The sequence below is a fragment of the Musca autumnalis genome, unplaced genomic scaffold (assembly GCF_047663935.1).
Source record: "Musca autumnalis isolate F117 unplaced genomic scaffold, ASM4766393v1 scaffold_5, whole genome shotgun sequence".
Taxonomy (NCBI): Eukaryota; Metazoa; Arthropoda; class Insecta; order Diptera; family Muscidae; genus Musca; species Musca autumnalis.
Genome location: NW_027412088.1, coordinates 165,120,332 through 165,134,863, shown reverse-complemented (window position 1 = coordinate 165,134,863; position 14,532 = coordinate 165,120,332). Strand labels below are relative to the sequence as shown.

General features: G+C 35.6%; 1 non-coding gene across 1 annotated transcript; it reads right to left on the bottom strand.

The window, feature by feature from the left end:
* Positions 1-9,876: 9,876 nt before the first annotated feature.
* TRNAD-GUC (transfer RNA aspartic acid (anticodon GUC)) lies at positions 9,877-9,948 on the bottom strand. Its single transcript has one exon. It is a non-coding gene; the product is annotated as a tRNA-Asp (tRNA).
* Between the last annotated feature and the right edge of the window lie 4,584 nt (positions 9,949-14,532).

The following is a 14,532-nucleotide window of genomic DNA, read 5'->3' as shown; positions in this document are numbered from 1 at the left end:
AGAACGGGAGCGTGAAAAAATTGCTATGTACAGGATCCTTATAGAAGCCCGAAAACTCTACTAAAGAGTGAAACATCAAAGTGATGGCTTTGGTACAGACCAATCCACCTGTAGAGAGTTGCAGGGTAATTTGATAACGGATACAGATAGTATACTCTGGATATATTTCCAAACTGTAGGTATCCAAAACTAGCGAAGACAACGAAGATACCACAGATCTAATCCCAAAAGATGGTATTGAGTCCGGGCAAGATGAGATGATGATGAGCAAGACAGCAATAAACTGGCTAAAAATAAAACGCAGCAGGAGCTTATAACTTACCAACCGAGCTGCTCTAAATCGGAGGCGACATATCAAAGTGTAGCTGCATATATATGCATATGCATCAGGTAATTGGCACCATCTGGTAGGAAGTCTGCTCCCTATTGCTTTTAAGAAAGCGTCAGGCATATTGTGTGAACGAAATATGGGCAATACCAATGCAGCTTTAGATGTGGCAAATCTACCATTGACCAGATATTTACCCTGCGGCAAATCTTGGAAGAGTCAGAAGAGATGCAAATCGACATTTGCCATATTTTTGTCGATTATGGAGCAACCATCGACAGCTCCTCAAGTTCAATGGTATGTATTTCAAGCCATGTCTGAATTTGGTATCCCAGCCTTCGGATTTGTAACATGGCATTAACGGATACTTAGTCCTCAGTTGAAATACGAAAGAACCTCTCCGAACAGATCAGTACCAAAATATGTTTCTGGCAGGGAGAAGTAACGGAAGGTCGAAGGAGAATCTTCTAAAGTGGGTCTGGCAGTAAACGTCGACAAGGCCTAGTTAATGGAATCGCCGCGCAATGCTTCCATATAACCCAGACCAACTGTGGAGGTAGGTACTTATAATTTTGGGGTAGTTAAATACTTCGTTTACCACGGCACAGACATAAACACAACTAACAACATTAGTTGTGAAATAAAAAGGTGGCCAATAGATGCAACTTTGGAAAAGTAAATCAACAAATAGAGAAGAATGGAAATCTTTTCTTAGTTCGGCTTATAGGAGAAATGTTCTGTAGAGGGGCAAGTACTTGTGGTCAAGTCCACGCTTTCTGATATAATGTCCTAAGAGATCCAAAAACCCTATCGGGACCAAATAACTATCAAAAGGAGTGACTAACATTGGTCCAATTTTGCACATCTTAATATTTCTCTGCACTTTTGCGCTTAAGTTCAGACTACAACCGTTTAATTTTCTTTCTTAGGGAAAGCCAATATTTGGGCTTAAAATAATAATAAAACAAATAGAAAATGAATAGTCGAGTTTGCTGACAGAGATATACCCCGTTTCGTTATCTTGACTTGCAGCCAGCCAGACAGCTAGACGGACGGACATGGCTAAATCGACTCCAAGAATGCATTTGACCTTAACATTTGTTGGTCAAAAACCATTATTTTGGTCTACCAATATATACAGTATCGGCTAAAACTAAAGTACACCGTCAGTAATTTTTTTTAAATGATAGTTTTTTAAGAATGCTAAGTTATACATTTATTTTTTATATATTTCTTTTTATACCCTCCACCATAGTATGGAGGGTATATTAAGTTTGTTTTTCCGTTTGTAACGCATTGAAATACTCATTTGCGACCCTATAAAGTATATATATTATTGATCAGGGTAAAATTCTGAGATCTGTGCACGTCCGTCCGTCCGTCCGTCTGTGGTAATCACTCTAGCATCCATAAAAATTGAGATAGGACGCTGAAATTTTGGGAAAGTGCGTCTTTTGTTTGCAGGCAGGTCAAGTTCGATGATGGGCTATAACGGTCTACGTTTTGGTATAGCCCCCATATAACGGTACCCCCCGATTAACGGTATTTTGACGTTTTTAGCTACATTTTCAGACCGATTTAGCTATAACTTGACATTTAGGGTTCTTAACTGTCAATAAACTTATATAACAAAAGTGGTGGACATAGGTCCACGTTTTGGTATAGCCCCCATATAACGGTACCTCCCGATTTCCGGTAATTTGACGTTTTTAGCTACATTTTCAAACCGATTTAGGTATAATTTGACATTTAGGGTTCTTTACTGTCAATAAACTTATATAACAAAAGTTGTGGACATAGGTCCACGTTTTGGTGTAGCCCCCATATAACGGTACCCCCGATTTACGGTATTTTGACGTTTTTAGCTACATTATCAGACCGATTTAGCTATAATTTGCTATTTAGGGTTCTTAAGTGCCAATAAATTTATATAAGAAAATTTGTGGACATAGGTCCACGTTTTGGTACAGCCCCCATATAACGGTACCCCCCGATTTACGGTATTTTGACGTTTTTAGCTACATTTTGAGACCGATGTTCTTAAGTGTCAATAAACTTATATAACAAAAGTTATGGACATAGGTCCACGTTTTGGTATAGCCCCCATATAACGGTACCCCCGATTTACGGCATTTTGACGTTTTTAGCTAGATTTTCGGACCGATTTAGCTATAAATTGACATTTAGGGTTCTTAAGTGTCAATAAACTTATATAACTAGTGGACATAGGTCCATGTTTTGGAATAGCCCCCATATAACGTTACCGCCCGATTTCAGGTATTTTGACGTTTTTAGCTACATTTTCAGACCGATTTAGCTATACCTTGACATTTAGAGTTCTTAACTGTCAATAAACTTATATAACAAAATTTGTGGACATAGGTCCATGTTTTGGTATAGCCCCATATAACGGTATCTCCCGATTTTCGGTATTTTGAGAATTTTACCTACAAGTTTTAACCGAATTATCTGTATTTTACATTTGACATTTGAAATTCCTAGTGGTCACCACACCTCTCCACCAAAAATTGTCAAGAAAGGTCGATGTATTGATAAAGCCCCCATATAACGGTACCTCCCTATTTTCAGTAATTTGATGATTTTAGCTACAATACCGAACTAGCAGTAATTTGACATTTAAAGTTCTTAGTGGTCACAGCACCTCTCCATCAAAAATTGTCAACATACATAGTTAGATATAGGAACCATAAAAAAGGGCCTCCCGAATGAAGCATTTTATGTACATTATCTGACATTTTAACGTGCCCACTTAAAGTTGGGATGAAAACTAATTATTCCATTTTAGTTCAGAATATTTTATGGTGGAGGGTATGAAAAGTTCGGCACGGCCGAACTTAACGCTTTTTACTAGTTATGTATTCATATCTTCACGCAGAGAAAAAATATTTTTCGCTTTTGTTGGAACATTAGTTTCATTCGTTTTGTTCAAGCACAATTCACCACTACCCCTGTGCATAAGTTTTCGACTGGTAAAATTCAAAATTGGGATAGCTTAGTGCCTTTGCTCTGAATGTCTTCATTAATCCAGGTCAATTTTGTAGAAACGCATTTAAGTGTATCGTTAGAACAACTCAAATAAAAAAAATGGAAAAGTAGGATGCACGCCAACCATCAATAGGCTGCTTTCTCTGTGAGACCCCCATCAACCCCCAAAATTTCGTGAGGATCCTATCAAAATTCCGACCTGTAGTGTGATTGCACAAAAATTGGAAGAAGGGATGCATTACCGACTATTGCCATATCTCTGTTGTTTGACCACCTACGGAAACCTACCTTACATCGTTGTAAAGGTGATATTTTCTACTTTCCTTGCTTTCGATATGCCTCTTACAGAAGCAGAGATATTCGCTTTAAAATAATACGTTGACCTTTCTCCAAATAAGTTTTTTGCCCATTCCGACCCCTGAATATTGTCCGACCATCACCAAATCTATAAAAGAGGTAATATTATATTATGTATAGTGACATTTGGGTATAAATACGTTGTTTTGTTAAGTAAATAAATAAAATCAATTCAATTTTTTACTTTTTCATTCTATAAATGACAAAATAATAAAAAATAACGATATTAAATTCATTCTTCAGCAGATCACCGTCAAAATGTCACCTTTAAATAGGATATGGTTCTATTTCTAAGAGTCTGTTATTTTAGTTTGTGCTTTTGAATTCCGACATAAGTTTCAAATTTAACTCAGATCTGAGTTTTGAAAGGGTTTCCAAAACACATTTTTGTTTGTAACATCTTCTAAGTAAATAAATTTTTGAAGAGTTTATACAGCTAGACACGCCTTTGACACTTACAGCATTTGAAACTCTGTTCATTAGAATTGCCTCCATCTAAAACTTCCAATATTAGCTGTGTCTTTTTACGTGATAATTTGTAATAATTATTACTAATGTTGCAGATTTTGACAGTTGTATAAAGGAAATGTTGCCGAAAAAAATGTTTCAGCAACATTTAGTAAGTAAAAAGACACCCCTATTATGTCGTCGTCATTATATATGGCAGATGTGAAAACTTTGTCATCGATGGCAAATAATTAATGAATATCTTCTACGTTACATTTTTCCATGATTCATCTGACACTAACACATTTAATTTCGTAATTTGATCCATTTCTATTCTTGACAGGATAGTGGATATTTGCTTATCCGGCAATGCTATTTTAATGATTTTATTCCACCTTGGTCCATGGGTTGTAAAACAGATGTGACATTGGGTGTCAAACATTCAAGCTTAATTGACTTGAGATCGCCATCTTCGAACATGTTGTGCATAAGTTTGGTATTTTGTTGTTGTTTGAGTTTGAAAAATATACATACAACAAATTATTAACAGACAATTTCCTTCTTCGTATGATTCGACGTCATAACCGATAGCAAAATTCAAATATTTCACAAAAAACCGACGTTACAACCGATATGACGCTATAAGCGATGACGTTATAAGCGATATTTATTTGTGTGAAATATAAAAGGCAGAAATTCGGGACTTTTGGATTTCGTCGCTATAAGCGATATGACGTTATAAACGGCGACGTTATAAGCGATTTCGACTGTATATGTATGGATCTACGACCATTATTTCGATGCGGGCTATACCCAAAGTTTTGTGACCGCTAGGAACCCTAAGTACCAAATTACAGCTAATTTAGTAGGAAAATGTGGCTTAGATCCTCAAATAGCCGAATATCGGTTTTTTTGTTGACGACCAGCAAAAAACCATTCATATCGACAAAAAATGAAAACGCCAGATTTGAACTCGCCAAGACCCATCTGAACTCTGGTGTCCAAAAATGAAGAACTGTGCTGTTTTCTGATGAATGTAAGTTTAATTTAAAGAATTCACATTACATAAGGCGTGGTTCAAGTGGACAACGGTTAAATCCTAAATATTGCAAAGGCACTGTAAAACATGGAGGAGTAACATAATGGTCTGGGATTTTTTCTTGGGGCAAGGGATTGGACCAATTCATAAAATTAATGGAATTATGGATTGTTTCATGTATCGTAACCTATTAAATGGTGTGATGTTGCCTTATGCTGAAGAAGAGATGTGACTTAGGTGACATTCCAGGAAGATAACGAGCCAAAATATGTTTATGGTGCTCTTGAATCAACTTTAAATGAAACTACAATGCTCATAGATGAGAGAAATAAAAAACAAACAAAAAATCGCCAGAGCGCTTTTTAAATAAAAAGGCGGTCAAAGTTCACATTTTTAGGGTTTTTAAGTTTTCACGATTTTGCATGGAAACCGCAAGCCATTTTCAAAATGAAGCTAAAGAAAGTGTTATGATATTTTTATAGGTTTTATCATTTTGTAGATATAGAAGTTCAAATTGAGACAATTAACTGACTGTATCTCCTTATAAAACAATGTCATGACTTCAATTTCCCAACTTAAACTTATATATCCAAAAAATGGTACAACAAATTACACAGGCCAGTCCTCTACAGCTACAACATTTTCTTTAACTCCATTTCGATAGGACCTGCGGTTTCCAAGCAAAATCGCGAAAACATAAAATAAACCTTATAAATGTGAACTTTTAAAAAGCGCTCCGGCGATTTTTTATACCCTCCACCATAGTATGGAGGGTATATTAAGTTTGTTTTTCCGTTTGTAACGCATTGAAATACTCATTTGCGACCCTATAAAGTATATATATTCTTGATCAGGGTAAAATTCTAAGTCGATCTGAGCACGTCCGTCCGTCCGTCCGTCTGTGGTAATCACTCTAGCATCCACAAAAATAGAGATAGGACGCTGAAATTTTGGGAAAATGCGTCTTTTGTTTGCAGGCAGGTCAAGTTCGATGATGGGCTATATCGGTCCACGTTTTGGTATAGCCCCCATATAACGGTACCCCCCGATTTACGGTATTTTGACGTTTTTAGCTACATTTTCAGACCGATTTGGCTATAATTTGACATTTAGGCAGAAATTCGGGACTTTTGGATTTCGTCGCTATAAGCGATATGACGTTATAAACGGCGACGTTATAAGCGATTTCGACTGTATATGTATGGATCTACGACCATTATTTCGATGCGGGCTATACCCAAAGTTTTGTGACCGCTAGGAACCCTAAGTACCAAATTACAGCTAATTTAGTAGGAAAATGTGGCTTAGATCCTCAAATAGCCGAATATCGGTTTTTTTGTTGACGACCAGCAAAAAACCATTCATATCGACAAAAAATGAAAACGCCAGATTTGAACTCGCCAAGACCCATCTGAACTCTGGTGTCCAAAAATGAAGAACTGTGCTGTTTTCTGATGAATGTAAGTTTAATTTAAAGAATTCACATTACATAAGGCGTGGTTCAAGTGGACAACGGTTAAATCCTAAATATTGCAAAGGCACTGTAAAACATGGAGGAGTAACATAATGGTCTGGGATTTTTTCTTGGGGCAAGGGATTGGACCAATTCATAAAATTAATGGAATTATGGATTGTTTCATGTATCGTAACCTATTAAATGGTGTGATGTTGCCTTATGCTGAAGAAGAGATGTGACTTAGGTGACATTCCAGGAAGATAACGAGCCAAAATATGTTTATGGTGCTCTTGAATCAACTTTAAATGAAACTACAATGCTCATAGATGAGAGAAATAAAAAACAAACAAAAAATCGCCAGAGCGCTTTTTAAATAAAAAGGCGGTCAAAGTTCACATTTTTAGGGTTTTTAAGTTTTCACGATTTTGCATGGAAACCGCAAGCCATTTTCAAAATGAAGCTAAAGAAAGTGTTATGATATTTTTATAGGTTTTATCATTTTGTAGATATAGAAGTTCAAATTGAGACAATTAACTGACTGTATCTCCTTATAAAACAATGTCATGACTTCAATTTCCCAACTTAAACTTATATATCCAAAAAATGGTACAACAAATTACACAGGCCAGTCCTCTACAGCTACAACATTTTCTTTAACTCCATTTCGATAGGACCTGCGGTTTCCAAGCAAAATCGCGAAAACATAAAATAAACCTTATAAATGTGAACTTTTAAAAAGCGCTCCGGCGATTTTTTATACCCTCCACCATAGTATGGAGGGTATATTAAGTTTGTTTTTCCGTTTGTAACGCATTGAAATACTCATTTGCGACCCTATAAAGTATATATATTCTTGATCAGGGTAAAATTCTAAGTCGATCTGAGCACGTCCGTCCGTCCGTCCGTCTGTGGTAATCACTCTAGCATCCACAAAAATAGAGATAGGACGCTGAAATTTTGGGAAAATGCGTCTTTTGTTTGCAGGCAGGTCAAGTTCGATGATGGGCTATATCGGTCCACGTTTTGGTATAGCCCCCATATAACGGTACCCCCCGATTTACGGTATTTTGACGTTTTTAGCTACATTTTCAGACCGATTTGGCTATAATTTGACATTTAGGGTTCTTAAGTGTCAACAAACACATATAACAAAACTTGTGGACATAGGTCCACGTTTTGGTATAGCCCCCATATAATGGTACCCCCCGATTTGCGGTATTTTGACGATTTTAGCTACATTATTAGACCGATTTAGCTATAATTTGAAATTTAGGGTTCTTAAGTATCAGTAAACTTATATAACAAAAGTTGTGGACATAGGTCCACGTTTTGGTATAGCCCCCATATAACGGTACCCCCCGATATACGGTATTTTGACGTTTTTAGCTACATTATCAGACCGATGTAGCTATTATTTGACATTTAGGGTTCTTAAGTGTTAATAAACTTATAAATTAGAAGTTGTGGACATAGGTCCACGTTTTGGTATAGCCCCCATATAACGGTACCCCCCGATTTGCGGTATTTTGACGTTTTTAGCTACATTTTCAGACCGATGTAGCTATAATTTGACATTTGGGGTTCTTAAAAGTCAATAAACTTATACAACAAAAGTTGTGGACATAGGTCCACGTATTGGTATAGCCCCCATATAACGGTACCTCCCGATTTACGGTATTTTGACGGGTTTAGCTACATTTTCAGACTTAAAATGTTTAACCGAACGTAGGTCCATGTTTTTGTATAGCACCAAAACAAACCTCCCGATTTTCCGTACCTTAACTTTATTTTTTGGACGAACTTTCTGTAATTTGAAATTTAAAAGTCAACAAAAATTCTGCAACAAAAATTGTTCATTTAAGTTCATATTTTCGTATAGCCCAGATACCTCCGAACTAGCTGTTAATGACATTTGAAGTTCCCACGTTATGTACCGATTTTCGATATTTTGAGGATTCTAGCTAATTTGTTTAACCGAATTAGGAGTTATTTGACATTAAAGGCTCCCATCAAAAACTGTCAACATAGGCCCATGTTTTATTATAACCCCTATATTACAGTACCTCCCAATTTCTAGCCCACCAAAAATTGTCAACAGTTAGATATAGGCACCATAAAAAGGGCCTCCCGAATGAAGCATTTTATGTATGTACATTATCTGACATTTTAACGTACTCACTTAAAGTTGGGCACAGGAATGAATATTTTATGGTGGAGGGTATGAAAAGTTCGGCCCGGCCGAACTTAATGCTTTTTTACTTGTTTTTTCTCATCTATTAGCATTGTAGTTTCAGAATCCGCAAAAACTTCCTAGGTGTAAGCGCTTTTCATTTAAAGTTGGTTCAAGAGCACCGTGTGTTTCGAAGGTGGTTAAGGAGTGATTCCAAAACAATACAGTACAAGTTTTCCATTGACCTGCCCTATCGCCTAATCTTACCTATCGATTGGGACTTGTGGAAGATCGTTAACTCAACAGTCAACCGAAAAAAATTCCGAACCAAAGAAAATTTATTTGAAGCCGCAAAAGTAGCCTGTGAAGCAATAAAACCTGTAATAATTTATAATTTAATATCGTATATGCGTGTGTCATCCAGAATTAAGGATACGCAACGAAATATTGATCTCACTAGTTTTTTTGTTCCTTAAATTTGGGAGGTGCTTTAGTTTTGTCCGTTTATTTTTGCGACTTAAAATGTTTTTTGATCCTTAACTTTTTTATTGAATTCAAAATTCCCTAAGTTTGTGTTTTATTCAATAATAAAGATATACATATGTAAATAAAAAGATTCCGAATTTCCATGCAAAAGAGGTACGAATTTGTATGAAGCAGTTCACAGAATTCGGAACGTTGACGAGTTTTCAGACAAATTATAATTTCGAGAAAATTCTGAGGAAAATATGAAATCAATTTTTTTTAAGAAATTAATTTTAACCCCCAAACGCTGATAGCTGTAAGTAAATCTAAGTGGAAATAATTTTCTGAGACACACTTCACCTCCTTTTTTTGCGAATTTGTTGGGGCTAAGATTCATTAGGGTATTTAAAAAGAAGATTACACCCTAGTCCGTCCAAAAAATACTCGAAAATTAAGCGTAAATAGGGTGAACAAAATGCTTGAGGCGTGAAGTGAAGTGTGTCTCAGAACATTATTTACACTTAGATTTACATACAGCTATCAGCGTTTGAGGGTTAACATTAATTTCTTTAAAAAAAAAATAAAATAATTTGGTCATAGAAATCTCTCTCCCCGACGGGGAATTGAACCCCGGTCTCCCGCGTGACAGGCGGGGATACTAACCACTATACTATCGAGGATGTTGCTGGTTGGGGTGCTTATAAAGTGTTTTATATTCCTGGCTACATCATATATGTTTGTGCTATTAAAATTCTTAGCCATTTGTTGCTAAAACTTACATACAGAGATACAAAAGTTAACAGAACAACAGCTTATCAACATTGCTTATAAACAGTTTCAACATCAACATTTTTTGTGCAACATACTGCTGAACGAAAGATATAAATGTTGGGAACATTACGTTGAAAACTTTGGAACCTATTGGGGTTATTTGTCTCCCTTTGGAATTGTGAATTTAATAAAAAGGTTAAAATTCGAAAAACATTTTAAGTCACAAATGTAAGTGGACAAAACTAAAGCACCCCCCAATTTAAGGAACAAAAAAAACTAGTGAAGTCAATATTCTTTATTCTGGATGACACACACACATCTTGTGGGCATAGAGAATATTAAATTATTAATTATTTCAGGCGTAATTGCTTTTTCTTTGGTTTTGCAATGTTTTTCGGTTGATTTTTTAGTTAACGATCCCCACAAGTCCCAATCAAGAGCTAAAATTAGGGGATTGAGCAGGCCAAGTTTTGGCCTACACTGTATGTAAATGCACTATTCTGTAGTATCGCATTCAGTTAGCAAATTAATGAGAATACATTATATCTACAAATATTTTCCTTCTGATAATATAAACTGCAATCCATAACCTTAATTGACGGCAATCCATTTCAATGGTGATAATAATAGTGTATTGCGCATATTTATACTCACATAGTGACTGAAATGCATACATAAAATGTCATATAAAAGTCCTTTTAAAGCCATATTATTTACACTCAAGTATTTTTTACACAGCTTTGCTTTGGTTTTTTCATTCATGTCAACGAATTCATTAAAATATTCCACTCATTAATCAATTCGTATAGTTTTCAACCATCGTCGCAATATTATTCAAGAACCAAAGCAAACAACAAACTGCATTCCACAAAAATTAATTACAAACCCTTAAAAATGCATTATGGCATTACGGAATGAACAACTCCCTCCGCCGTAAGATAAACAACAATCAGGCATGTCATTATTTATGGCCATTACAGCGGTAGTTAATATTAAATGCAACTTATTAATCATTTGTAGGAATGTGTTTATTTACGTCGTAAAAGGAGAGAAGGAGTGAGTGTTACAGTGGCGTTAAGGACGAACTGCATTTGAGCCTCCTCTTCCTGCTAAAGAATTAGACTAAAAAATAATTTTGTTTTTTTACCTATTCATGTTATCATTTTTCGTGTTTTGAGACTATTTTGTAAAACACATTAACAGGATTAAGTTTGTTGTCCTGTCATGTTGTGTTTGTTATTTTGACTCTAAGTTCGACCAAACGAAAAAAATGGCTAAAGTAAAAATGTCAACGACAGTCGCGAGTAAATAACTTTTCACTATTTGCTGACAATGCCATAAATTCTGGGCGAAAAAAAAGAAAACACAAATAATGCTTCACATGAACTGTGAACTGCATTTTCTGTGTGTAACATTATTATCCTTTAGCAGGATAATAACCTTTTTCATTCAGCAGCATTGTCCACAGAAAAAAAGGAAACATTTAATTTATATTAAGCGTTCAATCTTTGATTGAATGCGAGGACTTATGCGACACGCAAGGGAGTGATTCATTACAATTTTGCAGGAAAATTTTGAATTTCAGACAATGAAAATTAAATCCTAATATAAAAGTAATAAAATCAGAATTTAAGTGTAAGAAGTATTAGTCTCTAAAAGAAAACAAGTAAGAATGGCGTTAAGTTCGGCCGGACCGAACGTTTTATAACCTCCACGAAAAATCTTGAGGTAACTTCATATCGGGAATATACCAAAATATGAACCTATATTAATCATTTTGTTGGTGGATCTTATTAGTAGGCTCATACATTTTTTCAAAAAAATATTTTTTTAAATCGATTTGTGTGTGAACCTTTTTTATATTTCAATTGAATAAAAGTTATTTTAGAGATTAATAGGCTAAAGTTCATTCATCCGTGCTACAGGAAATCATTTTGGAGAAGAAAATGTCGAAAAGTATGTAGGCATATTTTATAACCATATCGAATATTAAATATCCAATTTCAGTAATTTCGGTAAATAATATGGAAGGTACATTTCTATTAGAACGTGGACCTATACCGACAATTCTCTGTAGGAATGTTGTGTATTCCCAATGAAGGCAATTTTATAGTATCTTAAACTTGAAATTGGGAGGTATCGTTCTATGGGCGCTATATCAAATTTGTTAGAAAAACAAACAACAATAGAACATTAAGTACCAATTTTCAGCCACTTCGTTGTCATAACGAGGCTAAAACATTAAAAATACCGAAATCGGCAAGTACCATTTTATGGGGCAATATCAAAACGTGGATTTATACTGAAAAATTTTTGGTGAAAAGACTAAATATCCAATTTCAGCCATTATGGTGGGATAATGAGGCCACAACCTTCAAAATACCAAAAATCGGAAGTTATCGTTTTATGGGGGCTATATAAAGACGTGGACCTATACCGACAAATTCCAGGTGGAAACTTTCTAACCTCCAACGAAGACTAAATGCCAAATTTCAGCCATTTCGGTGGAATATTGAGGCCACAACCTTAAAAATATCGAAAATCGAGAGGTACAGTTCTGTCGGGCGCTATATAAAGACGTAGACCTATTCCGACAAATTTCGGGTGGATGATTTTATATCCCCAACAAAGACTAAATACTAATTGTCAGCCATTTCGGTGGGATATTGAGGCCACAAACTTTCAAATACCAAAAATCGAGAGGTAACTTCTGTGGAGGCTATATGAAGACGTAGACCTATACCGACAAATTCCAGATGGAAAGTTTTGAACCTCCAACGAAGACTAAAGCCAAATTTCAGTGGGATATTGAGACCACAACCTTCAAAATACCGAAAATCCAGAGGTTTCGCTCTATGGGGGTAATATGCAGACGCGTACATTAGGGTTATGACTTTTTTGCAACCTCGTATCCCTGTATGATATTTTGATGAGTTTTTACATAAAAGCTTAATTATAAAGTGATTCGATAAAAAAAGTTCCGCACAACTTTTGATATTTGTAAGCCGATATTTAACTGAAAGCAAGGTATAAGGGCACACGACATAACCGTTTGTTTCTCACTAATTTTATCGTCGTATCTATATACACTCCGGTTCATCTGAATAGAACCAACCAATAAATGCCTACCAATACAGTTATATCTCACTACAGGAGAGGAATTGTAAATTATATTTTTGTGGACATGTAGAGTATATAGTAGCTAATATTTTCAATACCTAACATGTTTCAAATATGGGTTATTACGGTACTTTTTACTCGCTTTATGAAAAAAATGCCAAAATATTAGCATGTTTTAATGATTCACCAGGATAGAACCATCCTAAGAATTTACACAAATCCTTTGCCAGAAGTGGTAAACTTTTACAAAATACTTCTTATAATTATAAATAAAGGCCGTCAGTGTTGATTGCCAACGAATATTGTGCAAAAAATGTGTATTAGGGGCTTGGAATTTAATGAAAATCGATGCTTAGAGCCCAAAAAAATATTCTTATGAAGAAATCGGTAGAAAAAATGTATAAAGTCAAAATTTTATACTGAATTATGTTCAAAATTTTCAGGACTACAATAAAATTACAAAGAAGTCACATTTGATAGGTTTATAAATACGAAATAGAGGAAATATGCTAAAGTTTACTCAAATTTCTACCTTTCCAATCCAAAAATTGATATTTTGTCTCAGGAACGTGAATGTAATTCGATGGGTTCCACCAAGTTTCGTTGGCCGTGGACATCTACAGGTCCAAAAAATAAAAAATCCCACCGCCGCACACTGGTCGAAACCACTTAAATCCTCAAAATACCGAAAATCTTAAGGTACCGTTATATGGGGGCTATACCAAAACATCAGCCGATATTGTTCATATTTGGCCCATTATTACCCACAGGTACAAGCTGAGTTTGTGCCAAATTTCAGTGACGTATCTCAATACGTCTGCAAGTTATTAATTTCGCGCCGCTAGATCAGTGCTTTCGACCACCGTGCGCCGAATGCTTCCTGTCAACATTTCAAATTTTCATGTCATGTCTTAAATAAGTGGTATGCGGTCGTGGGGAGCAGTTTTCCCTTTGAGATACTAATATCAAGTATCACCTATTTTAATTTTTTTATGCCAATATCTAAAGAATAGTAACAGATATAGTCTCCAAATTTTGTCAAACTTAGTAGGAAGTAAGTACACGTCATCTCTTACAAAATAAGAGGGGTGGGGTCAGGGGGATAAGTTCTCCCCTTTGAGCCGCTAATACCACCCATCATCTATTTTAACCACTATAAACTAACCAATGGTCAAACCAATCAAATGTGCCACGAGGAAAAAATGCGAGTAGGCAGTGCCGAAAATAGAGTTTCTGGTCGGGAATTCCCGAAATTTTTTGAAATGAATTTCCCGGGAAATTTTTTTGAAATTCCCGGGAATACGGGTATTTGTATTTTCATGTATAAGTCATATCGTCGGTGTCATGCTTAAGTGTTCCATACGCCATTTGTC